Raw genomic sequence first — 22,465 nt, forward strand, 5'->3', positions numbered from 1 at the left:
ATTCTAGATTCCAATAATTCTTTATGTTCTTGTGTAATTCCATCCCATTCAAATTGTTTTAAATATACCTCTATTTCAGTCTCTGAAACAACATTTTGTCTTTAAAGATTTGAGTAATAATCTATAAAGGTTTCCATAATTGGTTCTTGTAGGTTATCCGGGCTGTGTAACCGTGGTCTTGGAATTTTCTTTCCTGACGTTTTGCCAGCAACTGTGGCAGGCATCTTCAGAGTAGTAACACTGAAGGACAGTGTCTCTGAGAGACACTGTCCTTCAGTGTTACTACTCTGAAGATGCCTGCCACAGTTGCTGGCGAAACGTCAGGAAAGAAAATTCCAAGACCACGGTTACACAGCCCGGATAACCTACAAGAACCAATGAACTCTGACCGTGAAAGCCTTCGACAATATGTTTCCATAATTTTTTGCTTATTTGTTATTGTTTTTCCATCTTTTTTTATTTTTATAATTGGTGGTTTCCTCTCTCTAGTTTTAAGTTGCCAAGCTAGTAACTTACCCGGTTTATTGGCATGTTCAAAAAATGTCTGTCTATTAAACATTATTTTTTTCTCTATGTCTGAGGTTATTAAAATTCATATTGATATTGTAGTTTTTTAACTTCTCAATCTGTTCTTGTTTAGATAATTTATCTTGTAGTTTTCTTAGCTGTCTCTCTCCCTGTTTAATTTCCTCTAAAATCTTCTTCTTTTGCATTTCCCTCTTTCTGAACCATCGTGAATTTTGTTGTATTAATAATCCTCTTAGTACTGCTTTACTGGCATCCCATACTATTTCTTCTGATATCTCTTTATCTACATTCTCCAAAAAATAATTCTGTATGTCTATTTTTAATTTTTCTATTATTTTCTTGTTTTTCAATAAATATTCATTTATCGACCAAGGTTTGTTTCTCTTATCCCCCAAATTAATTTTAATTAAAATTGCGTTATGTTCAGATAATACCTTTGGTAAAATCTCAGGAGTTTCAGAGAAATTTGTAATACCTTTAGAAAGCCAAAACATATATATTCTTCAGTGAGAGAAATGTCTAGATGAATAAAAAGTGTAACCCTTTTTGTTACCATTCATCAATCTCCATAAGTCAAACATTTCCCACTGTTCTATAAGGTGATTAAAAATACCTAGTAGTTTAACCTCACATTTACCCTTTTTCTTCTTTGCAGATCTATCCAACCTTGGATCCATCACTCCATTAAAGTCTCCCATCCAAATCATTTTTTTTAGCATGTTCAGCTAATATCACTGCCAACTCATTATAAAACATTTTTTGATTGCTATTAGGTGCATAGATGCCAACTAACAATATTTTTTGAAAACCACTTACAATTTCTACCAATAGGATCCTCCCCTCCTTATCTTTATATAGAATTTTAGGTTCTAGTGTCAAAGGAATATACATTGCTATACCATTTGTTTTTTTCTTTTCATTACATGATGTAAATAATTTACCCAATTTTAATTGCTCCAATCTTATAACATCCTTTGGTAAAATATGAGTTTCCTGTAGACAAAAAAAATATTAGCTTTTGACTTTTGTAAGTGATAGAATATTTTCTTCCTCTTATTAGGAGAATTTAAACCATTAACATTCCAAGACAATATTTGTAACACGTTAGCGTTCAATCTAAGCCCCTTCTTAAACTTTTCCCCATTTCTAATCTCTAATCTCACCCCATCCCCTTATCCTCCTTTAGTTTCTTCTTCCTGTTTTTAAAATAGTTCAGCCGTCTTCTTGTGAATCCTCCTCTGACGATGGTGAGTTTTGCCCACCACTTGCTTCTGCCGCCTTTTCTTCTTCAGTAAGATCCTTTCCAACAACGTCTTTAGATGGTTGACGTGGTGGTTTACACAGATCTCCGTCGTATCTTCTTAAAAATTGTTCAGCTTTAACAGTATCTGTAATCTTAAATCTTTTTGCTTTGAAGAGAAAAGAGATGCCTTGTGGATATTCCCATCTATGTCATAGTCCATTAAATCTCAGCCATTCCACAATCTCTGCAAAATCTTTTCTTTTCCTCAGTAGGCTTCCAGGAATCTCCTTCATTAACCTCACCGGTGTACCTTCTATTGTGAGTGGAGATGCAAAATGCTTATTCAAAATCAGGTCCTGGTGACTTCTAGAAAAAAGTTGAACCAAACAATCCCTTGGAACTTTATTTCTTGTTGCATAAGCAGAATTGACTCTGTAGGCTGTTATGATAATTCCTTCCACAATTGTTTCTTCCTCCTGGAGAAATTCAACCAATAGCAGTTTCAAATATTTTTTAAAGTCCTTTCCCTCCAGTTTTTCTTTGATGCCACGTATGCAAATCCAGCTCTCCTTTATTTTTAATTTTAACATTGCTGTGTGGTCGTCTCGTTTTTCTTCTCTCTCGACTCGCCTCCGATGATAATTCCAGAGCATCAACTCGTTTTCTGGTTTCCTTGTTATCCTTTGAATGTTTCTGGAGTTTTGCTTCTCCCTTGTCTTGTCTCACTGCCAGAGATGAGATAGAGTCTTTCAAAGCAGAAATGGCAGCTGTATTTTGTCCAACAGCCATTGTATTTTGGTTTAGGCCTTGTTTGACTGATTCCATCTCCTGCTGCACTGAAGTCACCTCCTGAAGTGTTTTAGTCAGCAGTTCATGTAGAGAATCCAGGGTAACACCAGGTTTTTTGAGTGCCATCTTTGTAGTCACAGTCGTCCCTGTTTGTACTGGAGAAGTGGCTGGTGAGACAGCTGGGCTGGTAACAGAGGCTCTTCTTTGAAGTAATAGAGTTTGCTGAATCTGAAGCTGTTTAGAATCCTTAATAAGTCCTCTGGGATGCTTTTCTGTATCTTTCTTTTCTTTTTCTTTATCTCCAATTCCCAATAGATTAAAGACGGCTGTTATTTGTAATCCAGAAGAAAAGGAAAGGGGGGGGTGATGCTTATTGTTTAAGTCATCAGTTTAAAAATCACATTTATCAGTGGAACTTCTCTTGGTTCAAAATCCGGACCAGAAAGAGTACCTTAGCACATCTGTTTGTTCAGTCTGCAATCATTTGCCAGTTATTCAAACCCCCTCCAAATTTTAAGTTTGTTTAAGCAGTTAGTTCAACTGGCAGAACTGAATTTCCAATACGCCACAGCTGGCAAAAGGCCAAGTTTCGATTTGGATTTGTTAGAGAGTCTTAGAAAAAGTTCCTAGATGCTTTTTTATTCTTTAAAAACACTGTCAGACACCTCCATGATAGCTGTTTTTAATAAGCTTTAAAAAGTGAAAAAGAAACGTTGTTTGTGCGATCTGGGTCTCCTCGCCGCTTTTCCCCGGCTGCTCAGACTTTAATGGCGCCGCCTCCCTCGCTCACCCATCCAAATGTCCGCCACCGCTTCTGAGGCAGTGGGCGCTGCTAGGACGGGAAGCTTGGCAGCTCCGCAGCCAGCATCCCCTCTCTTTCAAGGGGTGCCGCGGGCCAGGTGTTGGGGGGGAGTGGATTCCCTGCCCCCGGGCCGCTTTGAGCGTGGGGCACGATCGTTCGCGCTTTCACGCGTTTCCCCCAGATCCGGAAGAGAAGTTGTAGCAGTATTCCTAAGCTCTGAAGTCTTTAATATCTCAGACTGGCAAGACTTAAGTTCTACATGCATATTCACTTAGCTACGTGTGGATTGTTGTTATCATGTGGCTGCAACCTTAAGCATACTTACTTGGTAAGCCTTATAAAATAAATGGGACATACTTCTGTCCAGATGTCTTCCCCTTTGTGCCAGCAAATGCAAGCATTTGACTTGTGCATTTCTTTTGTTATGGATTACAATTATGAAAATAAGGTGATGAATAATTGTTGTAATTAACAAGAAAAGACAACAAATCCCCCATCTAAATATTCTTTCATTTTGTTCTCTTGCTTACATAATTGCAGTCTGGTCTCTTTCTGACTACTGGTTTCACTTTTTACAAGGCAGATAGAATTTTCCTAATAAAAGTATAAACTGTGTTCCTTAGCAGAAGAAGGGAAGGAGAGGCTTGGGGCTTTCATGGTTGACTGCAAGCTGTAGCGTCTAGGACAGGGGTGTCAAACATACGTCCCCTTATCCAGCCCGTGAGCCAGCCAAGGCAGCAACCCCCCCCCCCCGGTTGCCAGGTCCCTCTTCGCCACCAGTGGGAAGTTTTGGGGGCAGGGCCTGATGAGGGCGGGGTCTGGGGAAGAAGGCTGGAGCCTTCTTGGGAGTGCAAGGGGGATTGTTCCCCCCTTTCTTCTTCTCCTGCTGGCCTTCAGCTGGCCGGCAGGCATCCCGGTTGACTGGCGGGCAATTGCCTGCCACAACCGGGCAGTTGGCAACCCTAGCTGCCGAGGCTGCTGCGAGTTCACCAGCTGAGACAGTCACTCCCCCCCTCCTGCTCCGGATCTGGGCTGGCAAGACATGGCCTGGGCCAGCCAAGTGACATTTATGTCATATCCGGCTCTCATAGCAAATGAGTTCTACACCCCTGGTCTAGGATTATATACATTTGTGAAGTACTCCAGTCCTGAGGGATATGAGACTTTGCCTTCCCCTCTCCTTCCAGTGCCTGCCCTGCTGTGCCAAATTTCCCCTTGCCATTTGAACTACCCTGCTGGCCTGCTGCTCTCCAAACCTTATCCTTTGTTCAAACAAGTCTACTTCAAGGCCTTCCTTGTGCCAGCAAATGGCCTTGCCTTGTCAGTCTTCCTCTTCCTGGCTTTGGCTGGGATAGAGGACAGGATATAAATCCAATAAACGAATACATAAAATTCCTGAAACTGTCCTTCCAGCTGAATGGCTGCAGTGTGAAATCACCTCACTACAAGTGACAATGACTGCAATCCACAGCCTCATTCATATGTGGGAACAGCCACTGCTTGCAATGACAACAACAACAACAAAACATCTGCAAACACACAGAACTATTTCCTCAGCCATAGCCAAGAAAGGGAAAGCCTCACCTGCATGCACAGAGATGGCTCACCAGACTCTGGAATAAGCATGTCAACAATTTGTCCTCTAAGGGATGCCTTTCATTGTAAAGGACCGTGTCCTACAGCACCACAACTCACCAGACCATAAAGAATCTCCCTTTCCTAAGAGCATCACAAATTACTTACAACTGATACTAAAATTTCATGACAGCCCCTTAATTTTTAAAGTTTCAGGTCAGCATCCTTCAGTAAGCTTCTATTAGTTCAAGGTAATTGCTCCTTTCCTCTCAGTTGCAGAATCCATGAATGCCTGTAAAGTGATTTCTTGGGGCTAACTGACATGCAAGAATTCAGTTCTGAAACTCCAGATATGTAATTTGGGCCTAAATAGCTGCTGGAGGAGTGGGCGGGGGGACTCCATCAAGGCTCTGGACCTGGAGAAAAAGATTCCTATGTAATTTCCTTAATCAAACTCCCCCCCCTCCGTCGCATTAAGCCCTAGAAAAAAGAAGAAAAGACAAGCACCATACCATGTCCAGCTTTTTACTAAACGATTTACCTGGAGGTTAGGGTTGCCAATCTTCAGGTACTAGCTGGAGATCTCCTGCTATTACAATTAATCTCCAACTGATAGAGATCAGTTCCCCTGGAGAAAATGGCCGCTTTGGCAATTGAACTGTATAGTACTGAAGTCCCTGCCCCTTCCCAAACCCCAACCTCCTCAGGCTCCGCCCCACAAAAAACTCCTGTCGGTGGCAAAGAGGGACCTGGCAACCCTACTGGAGGTGCATTATTGATCCAGGAAACAGCACCAGTGGGAAATATTCTTCCTCACAGCATTGTCCTGATACAAAACACCTCCCAGCTGTTTTTAGGGCCCAGTGACATGCATGATGTTCCAGTGACAAAACTTCAGAGTCACATGTAGATTAGTCCTTATACCAGGGAATGCTCTCATTCCAAGAGGCCCTGTTACATGAGATGACCACCCCAGCCCGCCTTCGAAGAAGTGAGGGCGGGGTGGATTTTGGCTGCGGTCGCGAGAAGAGAGCAAAGTGCTGTGCATCGTCAGGTCTGACATGCGATGAGGGTGGAGCCAAGGGAAGGGATATTATGGACTGGGTCGCGTAAACCCTCAATCTTTGGAAGGCGAGCAAAGGAGACAGCAGCGGCGGAGCAAGGAATCCCGATCAGGCCACGTGGCTAAGTATGGGGGGGTATGACTCGGGGTGCTTCTGTACTCACAATATCCCTTTTTTCCCCTGGAATAGTCTGCCTCTGTGGGGGAAGACTCTCTCTGAGCTGCGATATGCCAACTGGTCGGCTCTTGGCTCCTTCTTTGTTCCTCTCCACGTGCATTCGACGGCCGGACTGTGCTTTGGCAGCCCTGTGTCTCCAGTGGCTGGGACTCGGGCCACCAGGGCCCTTGGTCGAAACAAGGTGTGGGGTACCCACAGGGCACACAGTAATGCTCCAACAGCGGGCAGGTTACAGGTCGCCGAGGATGGTGCAGCGCCTCAGGGGTGCATGATCTCGAATCCATCTATCGGATTGTTTCTGCGACTTCAGGGCTGCTGGATGCACTGCAGTGAGGGACTGCAACAGAGCCCTTGGAGAGCGATGAGTCCAGCTCGGGAGCCAGGCCCTCAGGTACAGGTGAGTCCCTACTGCACACACATTCAGGGGTGACGCAATCTAGTGGAGAGAGGTCGGTTAGCACTCAGGCAGTGAATTTACCACCGCCTTACTGTACAAATGAATCAATGCAAGTTTCAGGGGCCCACAGCTATCCCCACAGCTAGAGGGGCTGGCCCCGGGGGGCAGCCCCATCTGGGCAGGGGAGACAGGCTGCACAATAGCCTGCAGCTGCTGCCCAGGGGCAAATGTCCGTGATCAACCAGGTGGTGGGGACAGTGGGCAACAGACCCAGGGGCCCCGGGTATGGAAGTTGCACGGCCCTCTTGGGGAGGGGCTTTGGCTCAGTGGTAGAGCATCTGCTGGGCATGCAGAAGGTCTCAGGTTCAACCCCCGGCATCTCCAGTTAAAGGAACCAGGCAATTAGGTGAGGGGACGGACCCAGCCTGAGAACCTGGAGAGCCGCTGCCAGTCTGAGTCGACAATACTGACTTTGTTGGACCCAGGGTCTGATTCAGTATGAGGCAGCTTCATGTGTTCAAGCGTTGCTTATAACGAGTTTGTGGGTCTGGCGTGGCCGCAATATGAGGCAGCTTCAGGTGTTCATGTGTTTGCTTATAATGAGTTGGCTGGTCAGGCATGGCAGCAACACAGCGGGTGCTTTAGAGTGCGAGCAGCTCACAACCCAGCCTTCGCCTGGGATGTCCCGCAGGGTGAGTTATTGGATGCAGTGCATGATGCCGGCAAGGGCAGTGCAGGGGGAGAGGTCCTGCGGGGGACACCTCATTCAATTGCTCCCCAACCCTCCGCCCCCCAGGGGGCCAGGCGGTTCAACCCCTCTTGCTTTGCTGGGAGTTCAGTTCTACCGGCCACTGTGCTCACCGCCCATGCAGGTACAAGCATGACTGCCCCATCTGTGGTGAACCCCACCCCGTCATTTCCAGCCCCAAGGGGTGGCCCAGTAGGCATGGATGTAGAGACCAGGGCTGGGGGGCAAAAAGGAGGGGGGAAATCAATGCAGACACTGCACCAAAAGGTGCCCAGTCCAATTAAAGTTCATGAACTCAGGTGCATTTTGGCCACCTACCCCGTAGAATTGGATGCACTGTATTTGATTGGGGTTTTTCACGTTTAGTTTTCTGATCCAGACTCTAGTTCCTAGGGTGCAGAGCGTGGGCAGGAATTTGAGGTCAGTGAAGTTCCTAGGGTGCAGAGCGTGGGCAGGAATTTGAGGTCAGTGAACGGGACGGAGGGAATAGTTTGGAAAAAGATCGATATGGAAGTCAAGAAGAGCCGAGTAGCCGGCCCCCTTTTTACTGCCCCGCCCCTAAAAAACCTACACATCTCACCACTAGGGATAGTCCCAAAGAAGGCTATGGGGGAGTCTCGCCTGATTCATCATCTTTCATACCCAAAGGGTGGGTCGGTGAATGATGCCATTCCCCCGGAACTCTGTTCAGGCAAATACTCATCATTTGACAATGCAGTGTGGATGGTCAGCACACGTGGTGAGGGAAGTGCTACATTAAGTCGGCTTTTCGCCTACTCCCCATCCACCCCCCTTGACTTCTCTCTCCTGGGTCTCAGTGGGAGGCCAATTCTATTTTGACGAGGCATGGCCCATGGGGTGTTCCATATCCTGCTCAGCATTCGAGAAACTCAGGTCCATGCTAGAGTGGGCAGTACAGGTGCTTTCTGGCCACCACAGCATGACATGTTATATAGATGATTTCCTCTTGCAGGCCCTGCCGGGTCACCTCAGTGTGCAGCACTTATGCAGCTGTTTCTTACCTTATGGGGGGAGTTGGAAGTGCCCCTAGAGTGCCCCTGGCCCATAAAGCGAGCTAAGGCCCATCTACCAAGCTAACCTATCTGGGTATCGAATTGGACACAGTGGGGCAGCTTGCTAGGCTGCTGCCCCAGAAGCTTGCTGCTCTGTGAGTCTGCATGCCAGGTACTATCAAGGCAAGGAAAGTCATGCTTAGGGAGCTCCAGTCATGGGCGGGCTGTCTGAATTTTGGCTTGCAGGGTGGTTGCACCGGGGCACGCCTTTGTGCACCGCCTCTGCAGGGCCAGGACAGGTGTGCGGGCCACCCACCGCAGGATAAGGGCACTAGCAACAGGAGGCAGGACCTTCGCACGTGGGCCAGCTTGCTAGAAAGTTACAATGGGGTTTCCTTCTGGAGGGGAGGCCTTTCGCTCGAGGCTGAGCTACAGATACACTCTAATGCCGCTGATGCCCACGGGTTCGGCATGTGTTTTTTCAGGGCAGGTGGTGTGCCAAGCGATGGCCCACTGACAGGGCTGTCGATTCAGTTTGTCCCGAACCAAAAAACAGCCAAATTTCCCCTGATTCGGCGGTTTTTAGTTCTGATGGAACTGAACTCAAAAAAGGCGGGAAAACGGAAAGCCGAATTCAGCGAGTTCAGGGTGTTCGGCGAATAAATTCAGCAAATTCGGGGTTCGGCGCAGCAGCATAACTGTCAGTTAGTAAGCAGCATTCTCCCGTGGCCAATCGGTGGCCAAGCTAGGTCTTCTTCTGGCCAATCAGTTGCAATTGAGTGCATGAGCCCAGCTGCTGCGCGGCCTGGGGAGAGAAAGAGAGAGTATCTGTTTGTGTGTGAGAGAGATCCCCCTTGGGGGGGGTGCGTGTGCACATTCTAGCCATTCCGTGGCTGCAGGGGGCGCATTTTTTGGGGTAGAGCCCCCAAACTTTCAGCATAGCTTCAGAGGACCTTTCTTGCAAGAACCCCCAAGTTTTGTAAAGATTGGGTCGGGGGGGCTGAGATATGGGCCCCAAAAGGGGTCCCCCCTCCTTAATGTGCATCTCTGACAATGGGGGTTTGCAATTAGCAGAGCTTGCCGCCCACGCCCAAAGCTCCCAGCCCCGACAAACAGCTGAGCTGCGGGGAGCAAGGGCGGGGCAGGTGCAAAGAAGATGGAACAGAAGACATCCACAGTAAGACCCGTTTTGGGGCTTTTCTCTATAATTTTTCTCCTGTGTGTGTGTGTGAGAGAGGGGGGAAGCAGAGTCTGTGTGTGGGGGGGAGCAGTTTCTGTGGGTGGGGGAAGCCAAAGAGGGCTTTTGCCTGTTCTGCCTGGGGTGTGTGTTCCCCCTCGAGTCTCTCTCTCCCTGGTTTGAGGGGGGGGGGCTTCAGTTGTGTGTCCTCAGGTTTTCCCTCATTCATAAGATTGGTTAGGTCTATTTTGATGCTTGCTCAAAACTGGTTTTCAAATTGTGACTTAAAGAATGCATTTGCCTGGTCTCAAGTCCGATGCAAAAGGGGAAATTCCACCCCCTTCTGCTCCTTTAGCATGCCTCTGTCCCTCTCCCAGGCGTCACGTGTTGCTTTGCATGGTTTGCAAACTTCTTCGCACCTGCCCTGCCCTTGCTCCCCCCAGCTCAGCTGTTTGTCAGGTCTGGGAGCTTCGGGAGTGGGCAGCAAGCTCTGCTAATTGCAACCCTCCATTGTCAGAGATGCACATTAAGGAGGGGGGACCCCTTTCGAGGCCCATATCTCAGCCCCCCCTGACTCAATCTTAACAAAACTTGGGGGTTCTTGCAAGAAGTGTCCCCTCAAGCTACGCTGAATGTTTCAGACCTCTACCCCCAAAAATGCCCCCCCCAGAGCAGCGGAAAGGCACGATTGTGTTTTTAATGGCTTTATTTGGCCGAATTTTTCCCCGAACTCTAGATCTCATGCCGAATTGCACGGACCCAAAGTGGGGGAGTTCCGACTTCAGCATTTCCCGAATAAAAACGGGCTGAATTTTGCCGAATCAGAATTATACCGAATTTTTTTTCAACAGCCCTACCCGCTGAGGGGAATTGTCGTGACATTATAAGAGACCACACTTTCCTGGAATTCTTCCCAATGGTGGTGGCAGTTTATAGCTAGCCCGAGGCTCTGGCCAATCTTTTAGTGCGTTTTGGTGTGACGATGGGGCCATGGTGCATGACGTTAGCACGTTGTCCCCCAAATTTCCTAAGGTCATGCCATTAGTGCGGGTATTTGTACTCCAGTGCCTCACAAATAACATCCTTTTTTCAGCTCGCTATGCACCTCGCTATGTTCCGGGAATAACAAATAATTGTGCCAATGCACTATCCCGTTCCCAGATAGAGTGCTTCAGGATCCTGGCCCCACTAGCTCAGGAAGCATCAGCGGGGATGCCCGAGGCGCAGTGGCGTCTTGGAGGGGTGAGGCCTGGCGAGTCATACACAACTCTCTGGCCTCGAATACCCGGAAGGGCTATGCCAGGAGTTTCTGGGCAATTGAGGAATTTAGGGAGAAGGAACAGCTCCAGCCAGCCTGGCCTATGCCAGTAGACCATCTCATGCAGTACTGTGTCCTGCCGCACAGTGCGGGATACACAGTGGCCGCTAGCGCCGGCCGCCTGTCTGCCTGGGCGTTCTATGCAAAGCCACCGGGGGGGCAGACATGGCAGGGGACTTTAGGGGAGGAGGATGCTGGAGGGGTGGGTCAGAGCGGAGCCACGGAAGCTGTACGTAAGGGCCCCGGTCTCCCCCGAATTGCTCTCAGGTTTGTCTCCGGCCTTAGAGTCTGCATTTGAGGTCAAGCTGCACCGTGCAGCGGTCCTGTTGGCCTTCTTTGGGGCCTTGCAGATCGGCGAATGGCTGGTGAGGTCAAAATGGGATCAAGTGGGCAGAGCACTGCAAATGCACGTTGTTATCATCACGGCCACAGGATTGGCTGTCAGGTTGTGGTCATCTAAGACAGACCAGAGAGGGAGAGGGGAGGTGTTTCACCTGTACCCATGTACAGCAGTTGCCCTTTGCCCCGGGCAGGCCTTGCCGGGCTATGTTGCTTTGCGGGGCCAGGGGGTGGGCCTTTATTTTAGCACATGATGGCAGGCCATTTACCAGGTACCAGTTCGGGGCAGTGGTGTAGAAAGTGGTAGCTGGTCTGGGAGCCCCCCCCCACCTTTTTGGCACACACTCATTTCGTATTGGGGCAGCCTCCACAGCAGCCGCCTTGGGACAGGGTGATTAGATGGTAAAGATGGTTGACAGGTGGCGTTCTTCTGCCTTTAGGTCTTACGTCAGGCCCGTGGTATCGGTGCCCAGTTGCAAGGACTGGGGTGGGCCAGGGTTCCTCTGCAGCAGCACACTGACATGTTGTTTTTCAGGTGGGCTCCACCGGAGGAGGCAGATTTTCTCATCTGTGGCCACAGCATTGGCTTGGGCAAGCCACAGGGCAGCCACGGGAGGCCTCGGCTCGCAGCTGGGTGTAAGTGAGACAATGCGGATTACATGGCTGGGCAGAAGGGGCATGCGGTGGGAGCAGCTGTTTGCCAACCCTCCATGACTACCTGACGACTTCTCCCCCACCTCGTGTAATCATCATTCACTTGGGAGAGAATGGCATAGAAAAACGGGCTGGGAAGTCCATTGTTTGGCAACCCTGACGGACTTGGAACACCTGAGCACACGGGTGCCAGGGGTATGTTTGGTTTGGTCAGACATGCTCCAGCGGCGGGTCTGGAGGGGTGCTTTGAACCCTGGGCTTTTGGAAAGGGCACGGGCGAAAGTGAATGGCAAAATATGGCGTGGGGTAGTTTCAGATGTCAGCTATGACATCTTCTTGGGGGATCTGCAGCATGGCCTCATGGCGGCCTTTAAGGGCAAGTGGGGTCGTGAGGCTGACCAAGCATTAAGCTGATCCGCCCCCTGTGGCAGGAGCAGTGCGGGAAAATGTGGTTTCATGATTATGGTACAACTCCGGTGAGCACCCTGAGGCATCAATTGGGAAGATGAAGGAGTAACCCTCAGACCAGGACTGGGGCCTCGGTGCCTGGCAGGGACCTGGGACAGGAACTCCTTGAGGGGTGCCGCTATCCTTTACCTATAGACCTCGCGGCTAGTGTGGATTGGACGTGGCACACCTCCCTCGAGCACTAAAAAGGCTTGGCAAGGAAGAGCAAGAGCCGTACCACATGTGACGGCTCAGAGCTCAGAGCCAGGGTGGGTCTCACCCTAAGAATGGGGATGCAAAAAACAAGAGGAGGCCTGACTCTTCTGCATCCCAGCAATGGCCCACACTGCAGTCAGTTATGGGGGATGTTTTGGTTGTGTGTGCTGCAGATCCCTCTTGAACAATCAAAATAAAGTTGGCCCTTTTATTATCCCAGCTCTAGTGTCAGCTCTCGTTATTACGTATTCACGGACAATCTATACACGGTAGTATTCCAACTACAGTGCACTGCCAAAAAGAACCGAGGAGGAAACAGTGGCTTCTGCCAGAGAGAAGGTGGGAAAAGGCCAAACACCTCAGCAATCTCTGGGAATGCCGTAGAAGAGCTGTAAAATGAAGCAATCACCTCCCCTCTACTCAACAGGATTTAGGAATTAGCCTGGGGCACCACTGCTGCGAGTAGGGTTGCCAAGTGTCAGGTGGTGGGCAAACCTCCGCCAATCTACCTGGCTGCCTGCCAACCAGCTGAGGGTCGGCGGGCAACACATGCACATGCGCTTGCCCACTGCGCCACGTCACTTCCGGTTTACATCCGGATCGTCGCATCACAAGGGGCCGTTTACCACTCAAACTCCCAGTTTGAGTGGTAAAAGGCCTGTTGCAATGTGTTTACACATTGGAAAGAGCAAGGTATACAGGAAGGAAGTCTACCTGACTGACAGAGGTGCTGCTGCCTGCAAGCCTGCCACAGGCAAGCCTTGCTGCTAGGGTTGCCGGGTCCCCCTTCTCCTCCGGTGGGAGGTTTTTGGGGCAGAGGTAGGGAAAGATCACATGGGTGCGCGGGTGCGCCGGCACAATCATGTCACTTCCAGTTTACACCCAGAAGTGCTGCATCGCAACTGGCCTTTTACTACTCAAACTGGGAGTCTGAGTGGTAAATGGCCCCTTGCGATGCATTTACATCTGGTAGTGCAACAGGCCTTTTACCACTCAAACTCTCAGGTTGAGTGGTAAAGGCCCCTTTGTGAGGCAGCACTTCTGGTTGTAAACTGGAAGTGACGCGATTGTGTCGGCGTGCCCGCGCACCCATGTGATCTTTCCCTATCTCTGCCCCAAAAACCTCCTGCCGGAGGAGAGGGGGGACCCTGCAACCCTAGCAGCAAGGCTCGCCTGTGGCAGGCTTGCAGGCAGCAGCACCTCTGTCAGTCAGGTAGACTTCCTTCCTGTATACCCTGCTGTTTCCACCCAGCCACCTCCTGGCATCTCTGCTTCCTTCACTGAGAACAGCTGCTTGCTGAGCACTGGAGAAGAGCAGATGAGAAATGCAGCATCAGGGCAGGCAACTGCAACCTCTGACCTAGTTGCCGCTGCTGCCCCCTCACTGCCCACTGCCCAGGGCAGCTGTCCCCCTTGTCCCCTAGATCTGATCCTGCCTGAGGGGTGTTACAGTCCCCGGATGGGAAACCAAAAAGGTGCAGACCTAGAGACGGGGGGGGGGGGGTGTCTCCCATTGAAACCAATGGGAGGTAATGAAATAGAATTATGAAACAATGCTACTGAAAGATACAAACATAAAATGAAACCATATGAAACAACCCAATAAAGAAACAGTCCCTAATAGTCCCTAACAGCTAATAACAAAAAAAAGAAAAAGAAAAAGAAACATAACCAACTCCCATGCACAAGTCTAGTAATTCTAAGTCAATTTTGACCAAGGACAGCTTTTCTAGTTTCTCCATAGCTGGTGATACAGTGCCATGCAATGGTGCTTGCACATGGCAAGTTTCCCCATAGTTGCCCTGCTCAGTCCCCTGGCAGCCATCCACCTTACCCCTAGGGCTTTTCCAGTTTGTTTGTTTTTTAATTGGCAATTGATATTATGTCAGTGTAACAATCTGTATGTCAGGTTCTCTGAATTCCCAGCTTTCATTTTTTTAAGCATCCACTTTTGTTTGTTTATTAAAACACGTCCCACCTTTCCTCTTGGCTCAAGCCAGTTTACAATAATAATTAAAACATTCCCAGCTAAAAGCAAAGATAAAACAACAAGCCCCAAATCCCTCTCCCGTTTCCCCTTAAAAGATGCCTGCTGTTCAAACCCCCTCAAATGCTACGGCAAGCAGGCAGGCCTTGCAGGGCCTCCTGAAGATCTCCGTGGGGCCCATTCCACAGAACTAGAGCCACAATGGAAAAGAACTGGTCTCTGTTTGATGCCAGATGGGCCGCCCTAAGTGATGAGATAGCCAACGGATGGCTGCTTGATGACTGTATTGGCTCACAGGGATATTTGGAAGAAAATTGTTCTTCAAATATAAGGGTTCTAGGTTGCGAATGCTTTAGGCTGATCCTGCATTGAGCAGAAGGTATGGCCCCTTCCAACTCTTTGATTCTATGATAAACTAAAATAAAATAACTGTCACATAAAGTATCTATATTCATATACACTATGTTTCATGGGTAGTCAGAGCTAGCATTTTAAAGTATCAATATTCTAAACATTTCTGGTGTGTATTTTTTAAATATTCCTTTCTCCAAGACCTCTCCCCAACCTGTGCCACTTCGATCTCTAGATTTAAATCATTTTAGATTTTGTAGATTTAAATCATTTTATTATTAGGATTGCATATCCAGCTTTTTCTGCAAGCCTGAATCAAAGTTATTTTCTCAGACTGAATTTTCTCAGACTGAATTAAAACTAATTCCATTAAATTATGTGGGGATGGATTTGCATAAAATGAACTTGTAGCACTCTCTAAATAGCTCTGTCACTCCAAAGACTTCATTTCCCTGTTCTTTTGTCTTCTGTGATGCATCTGAAACCTAATTTACATAATATGTGTGACATTTGATATAGAAATCCCTGTTGGAAATGGGGCACAGTCACATGAGCCTAGATGTCATCAATATGAGGATGATATCCAGCTCTAAATATCGTTATCCAATTCAGTTAAGAGCCTGATTTAGTTAAGAGCCTTGGGGTTATACTGGACCCTACTTTATTATTGGAGAAGCAAGTCAATGCAGTTGCAAAAAAGGCTTTCTTCCAACTCAGCCAAGCCTGAAAGATACCACTTACCTTGATACAGCTGATCTGGCCACCTGGATCCATGCCACAGTAACATCGAGACTAGACTACCCCAAGCCTTGGGGTTATACTGGACCCTACTTTATTATTGGAGAAGCAAGTCAATGCAGTTGCAAAAAAGGCTTTCTTCCAACTCAGCCAAGCCTGAAAGATAGCCACTTACCTTGATACAGCTGATCTGGCCACCTGGATCCATGCCACAGTAACATCGAGACTAGACTACCGCAATGAACAGTATCTTTGTCTCCCCTCAAAATCAATTTGGAAACTTCAGTTGGTGCAGAATGATGTGTCTCAACTATTATCAGGAACTAGATGATGATGATGATGATGATGAAGAAGAGTTGGTTTTTATATCCCTCCCTTTTCTCTACTGAAAGGTGTTTCAAAGTGGCTTACGATAACTTTCCCCCCCACACACACAACAGGCACCTTGTGAAGTAGGTGAGGCTGAGAGAGTTTTGGGGAAACTGTGACTAGCCCAAGGTCACCTAGTAGGAGTGGGGAAACAAACTTGGTTCACCAGATTAGAGTCCACCGCTCATATGGAAAAGAGGGGAAATTGTAGAACCCCAATCCTTCCCTTTCTTTTCTCCCAATACTACAACAACATATGCCAAGGAGGCAAAAGTCCATTATTTTAGCCATCCAGATTTCTGCTAATCCCAAACTGTTGCTAAAGGGAGGGAAGAGCAGGGAGTTCTGTAATTTAAAAAAAGGCCACCAAATGAGGGGCAACAGATTTAAATATCATCCCATTCTTGTTCTGTAACTGGCTGCACTGCATGAGGCAGCTCTTCTTTTTTCCTTGTCCCTAATGTCTGGGGCCTTCAATTGCTTGAGGCATATAGGTGCAAAATCGCCCTGCCACTGTTTGAGCAGAAATATACTTTTCAGCCTCTGTGTTTGCGATCTATAACATTGATAAATTGTTTTCTATAATTTCTTCTAAATATTCAATTTCTTAACAATATGTTGCATATATGTATAATTATAAACATATAATTTTAGTCCTTGTTTACTTCTTGTGTAACTTAGTTGGAGTCTAAATTGTGTTAGGGTTGATCTGGTGGCAGACACCTTAAATAAAGACATTTTCTGTAGGCTTCGGCCACTTACCATTGGACTCTTCCTCTCCTCCCTTTGAAGCCACCAGGTTCTGCACCTGGGGTCTCATCCAGTAACCACAGTTTTTCCCTTTAGAATTGGCAACTTGAGCCCAGCCTTGCCAGGCAAGGGTGAGATATAAATAAAATATTTTAAAAAAAAACAACAACACTCTGCTATGGGACCTGAGAAGGATTTGTTTCATATAGTTTCACCATGAATATTTGGCCACACTTGCTCCTAGAAAATAACTTTTTGAACTATCAGTCACCCTTCATTTATTTTCCTGTTTATGCGAGCACAGTAAAAGCCTACAGAATCACTGACTGCTGAAACACAAGGAATATCAGAAACTGAAGCAAGATGCAGAATTTGTCAGACAGCTACTTCCACCTGAACTGTCTTCTGGTATTCTTCTCCACCATCTGAGAATAGCTTTAGTTATTGTTTATGCGTGACAATGGCAATTTCACAGGCATAAATCCCTCAAATCTCCTTTCTGATTGAATGTTTAGTTCTGAAAGCTCCGCTGCCATTTCATAATCATTTATTAGCAAGACAACTTGAAAAACTGTCATTCTTTTCACCACGGTACAGAAAGCTGAATTATTCATTCATTCATTTATTACAAGCCTACTTTGTTCTGGATTTTTTTTCATAAATTCTACAGAGTAATGCAATCCCTTCTATTTGAGTCCATTCCTTGTCCTCAGAATTAACCCAGTAGATTCTATGGCTGTTGCCGCACTAGGTATTCCCAGCAATGTATCGAGAGTTTGGAAATGTTATAAAAAACATTGCTTTAAAAGGGTTTTTGGATGCCATGGCTAAAAAATGATTGGAAGACATCTTCAAAGCTAAAGGGGCCAAACAAAGTGCAAACAGTATTTTTTATAACAGTTTCAAACTCTTAATACATCGGTGGGAATACACAGAAAGTGCAAACAGTATTTTTTATAACATTTCCAAACTCTTAATACATCGCTGGGAATACTTAGTGTGGTAACAGCGAATGATTGCCCTATGAAGTTTGGGTTAGGAGGTCCAATTTTATGGGCCTCCAAAGGTGGTGCCCCAACAGTTGAAAATTCCATTGGATAGATGGCGGCAACCCCTTTGGGGGCCCATAAAAATGGACCCCAACCCAAATTTCACCAAACTTGGGGGTTCTGCTAAGGAGAGTCACCTGCAGCTATGCTGCAAATTTGGTGCCTCTACCTTTTAAAACAGCCGCCCCTCCGGAGCCTTGAAAAAATTCCCCATACACGTTAATGGAGCCAAAAGTTTTTGGAAAGCCAGAAAAAAGCCGAAAATGCCCATTTCCCAGTGTCCCGAGGAGGGGGGGGGGCTTTTTAGCAGGCGCAGCCTGGCTTTTCTCAATGGGGTGAAAAGCCCCATTTTAAAAGAAAAAAGCCTCCTCCCCACCATCCCTAGCTACCGAAAGCTAAGGAATGGGCTGTCAATCTTTCTGATTTCTTGGTTGTAATCTCCCTTTTGGTTGATGATGGAGCCAAGGAATAGAAAATCTTTTACAATTTCAATTTCTTCATTGTCAAACTTAAAAATTTGTAATTCTCCAGTAGTCATTCCTTTTGCCTTTTTGATGTTCAGCTTTAATCCTGCTTTGGCATTTCCTGTTTTAACCTTATCAGTAGTTGTTTCAAATCTTCACTATTTTCTGCCAGTAATGTGGTATCATCTGCATATCTCTAACAGTTCTTTCCACCAGTTTTCACTCCACCTTCATCTAAATCTATTCCAGCTTTCCTTATGATATGTTCTGCATATAGATTGAAGAGATAGGAAGATAAATGCATCCTTCTCTGTCACCTTTGCCAATTGGAAACTGTTTCTCCATATTCTGTCCTAACAGTAGCCTCTTATCCAGATTATCAGTTGCCCATCAAAACAATCAGAAGTTGTGGCATACCCATTTATTTTATAACCAATCATAACTTCTCTTGTTCCACACAGTCAAAAGCTTTGCTATAATCTATGAAACACAAGCTGCTTTTCTTCTGAAATTCTCTCATATGCTCCACTAACCTACCTACATTTGCAATATAATATCTAGTGCCTGTACCTTTTCTGAATCCAGCATGAACATCTGGCATTTCTTGTTTCATATATGATTATAATCTTTGTTTTAAGCATTTGAGCATCACTTTATTCACATGAGAAATTAATGAGATGAACCGATAATTGCTGCAGTCTTTGATGTCTAGGGTTGCCAGGTCCCTCTTCGCCATCGGCAGGAGATTTTGGAGGAGGAGCCTAAAGAGGGTGGGGTTTGGGGAGGGGAGGGACTTCAATGCCATAGAGTACAATTGCCAAAGTGGCCATTTTCTCCAGGGGAACTGATCTCTATCAGCTGGAGATCAGTTGTAATAGCAGGAGATCTCCAACTAGTACCTCGAGGTTGGCAACCCTATTGATGTCTCCTTTTTCAGAACTGGAATGTAAACTGAGAGTTTCCAGTCTCTGGGCCATTATTTTGATTTCCATATTTCTTGACATATTCTTATTAAAACATTGGTAGACTCCATTTCTGTGGCTTGAAATAGCTCTATCACTATCCCATCTGCTCCTGGTCATTTGTCTCTCCTAATTGCTCTCAGTAAAGCTTTCACTTCACTTTCTAAAACTGTAGGTTCTTCTTCAAAAGATTCTTCTTGAAAGGAATATGTCATTCTTTCATCTCTTCTGTATAGTTCTTTAGTCTGTTGTTCCCATCTTTTCTTTACTTTGTTCCAGTCAATTAATGTATTTCCATGTTGATCATTTAGCATGTCTAACCATGCTTTAAGTTTCCCTTTGATTTCGTGGATCTTGGGGAACAGATCTCATGTGCTTCCTTTCCCCCCCCCCTCTTCTCTTTTCTCTTTCTTTATACTGGTTATTATAATAGTTCTTGGTCTCTGTGTGCCAGTCACTGGAATACTGCATTTAGACTTAGAAAAGACATAGGATAATTCAGTGCATTTAATAATGTATTGATTTTACATAAACATAGGCATCTACAAAATCAGAGAACTTGCAATGGGCAGCTCAAATATAACATTACTATAAATATTCAAGAATAGGAGAAGATCTATAAAAATCCATGAGAGGAAACCTGACAACTTTAAAACCAAAGTGCCTGTAAAATGTTCTTACATTAGTTTGGGTAATAGACTGAACATTTTGTGGAAATGCTTTTTTCACAGTACAATACAATAGAAACTAAATGGAGCAATGACAGATTTGTATTCATTATTGCACATTTTGTTTTCTTTATTCTATTCATTATTGATTTCAACTGATTTCCATAGAAAACACACTAGCAGTAGTTTTGTTGCCTACCAAATTGTACTGAATTTCTCAAGGACTGTAGCCTTCACCAAAGGGATTCTCCACACCAAAAACCATGCAGCTTAACCTACTCACAGAATAGTGAGGATAAAGAGATTTATGGAAACGGACAGATTTCCAGCTATAATATTTTGGTAAAGATGAAGAACAAAAATACACAAATTGGGGATTCACAAGGGCTTGTGCAGGAAGGGCATCTCATTCTACCCTCCCCCCAACTATTTCTGCTGGCCCTTCACTGAAAACCCCTAGAGCCACTCCCCTTTTCCTGCTTCCTTCTCTCCTTCCCCCCAACACAACATACTTTTATCTACCTCTCTTGTCTTCAACTTCCCCATTTTCCTCATACTGGCAGTCTCTCCCCAGGAAAACTTTATTGCCCAATTCCATCTACCAGTGTGGGCCAGGCCCAGTCGCACAGTGGGGGACCCTCAAGAACTTGCAGAGGGTATCCCCCTTCTCCACACTATTTCTTCTTTCCATCATCCTGACAGCCCCCATATCCTCATCTTTCTCTGCTTCCTTCTCTCCTTCCCATCACACCCACTAACCAACCTACCTTGTCTTTGATGTCCAAGGTTGCCAGGTCCCTCTTCGCCATCGGCAGGAGATTTTGGGGGCGAAGCCTGAAGAGGGTGAGGTTTGGGGAGGGGAGGGACTTCAATGCCATAGAGTCCAATTGCCAAAGCGGCCATTTTCTCCAGGTGAACTGATCTCTGTCAGCTGGAGATCAGTTGTAGTAGCAAGAGATCTCCAGCCACCACCTGGAGGTTGGCAACCCTATTTATGCTATCTGTAGCTGGGAAAGGTGGGGCCAAGTCAACAGCATCTTGTTACAGATCAATCTTTTTTTGGTAAACCACACAGTGCCTCAATGCTCTGTGGGTGCTCTCACCAGCCTTTGTGCCAAACAAGCACAATTTAACTCATTGCCTCTTGCTCCTGTCCCCATTTTCATACATTCTATCTCACCAGAGCAATTCTTTGCACCCATATTTCTGCCAAGATTCCAATTCAACCTCCCAGATTAAGCTCAGATCTTTAGAACTAGGGCTGTTGAATTAAAAAAAATTCGGTATAGTTCGGATTCGGCCGAATTCAGCCCATTTAGATTCGGGATATGCCGAAGTCCGAACTCCCCCACTTCGGATCCGTTCAATTCGGCGGGAATTCAAAGTTCGGGAAAAAATTCGGCCGAATAAAGCCATTAAAAACACAATCGCGCCTTTCCGTGGCTCTGGGGGGGGCATTTTTGGGGTTAGAGGTCCCAAACCTTCGGCAGAGCTTCAAAGGACGTTTATTGAAAGACTCCCCAAGTTTTGTAAAGATTTGGTCAGGGGGGACTGAGATATGGGCCCTGAAAGGGGTCCCCCCACCCTTAATGTGCATCTCTCAGCAGAGCTTGCCGCCCACGCACAAAGCTCCCAGCCCCGACAACAGCTGAGAAATTTGCAAAACAACTGCAAAACAACTGCAAAACAACACAACCTTGTTAAACAACACCTTTGCAACACACAACTGAAACCTCCCCCCTCAAACCAGGGAGCGAGAGACTCGAGGGGGAACACACACCCCAGGCAGAACTGACAAAAGCCCCCTTTGGCTTTCCCCCCACCCACAGAAACTGCTCCCTCCCCACACACACACAGACTCTGCTTTCCCCCACACACACACACATACACAGGAGAAAAATTATAGATTAAAGCCCCCAAAGGGGTCTTACTGTGGCTGTCTTCTGTTCCATCAAGAGGGGCTGAAGAGGACTTGTAATCCAAGATGATTCCAATTAGGCACGGGACCGTTTTGCTCTGGAGAAGATGCACAGGATCGGCTGATCCATTCATCCCAATAGGGAAAAGGGGAAAGGGGAAAGCCCATATCTCGGGACCCCCTGACCCAATGTTCACAAAACTTGGGGGGTATCTTAAGAACACTGGTCTGAAACTCCGCTCAAAGTTTGGGATCTGCACCCCCAAAAATGCACCCCCTGCAGCCATGGAAAGAGAAAAGGGGGGGAGGCGATATTTCTGCCCCCACTGAACCCATCTTTACAAAACTTGGGTAGTATCTTAAGAATAATTGTCTGAAGCTATGCTAAAAGTTTGGGGGCTATATCCCCCAAAAAGCACCCCCTGCAGCCACATAAATGGAAAAAGGGGGAGGGGAAAGGGGGAGAGCCCATATCTCGAGACCCCCTGACCCAATGTTTACAAAACTTGGGGGGTATCTTAAGAACACTGGTCTGAAACTCCGCTCAAAGTTTGGGGTCTGTACCCCCAAAAATGCACCCCCTGCAGCCATGGAAAGAAAAAGGGGGGAGCCCATATCTCGGGACCCCCTGACCCAATGTTTACAAAACTTGGGGGGTATCTTAAGAAGCTTCATCTGAAGCTCCAGTGAAAGTTTTGTGTCTGTACCCCAAAAAATACACC

This window comes from Euleptes europaea, chromosome 1, assembly GCF_029931775.1.
Source record: "Euleptes europaea isolate rEulEur1 chromosome 1, rEulEur1.hap1, whole genome shotgun sequence".
NCBI classification, from domain to species: domain Eukaryota; kingdom Metazoa; phylum Chordata; class Lepidosauria; order Squamata; family Sphaerodactylidae; genus Euleptes; species Euleptes europaea.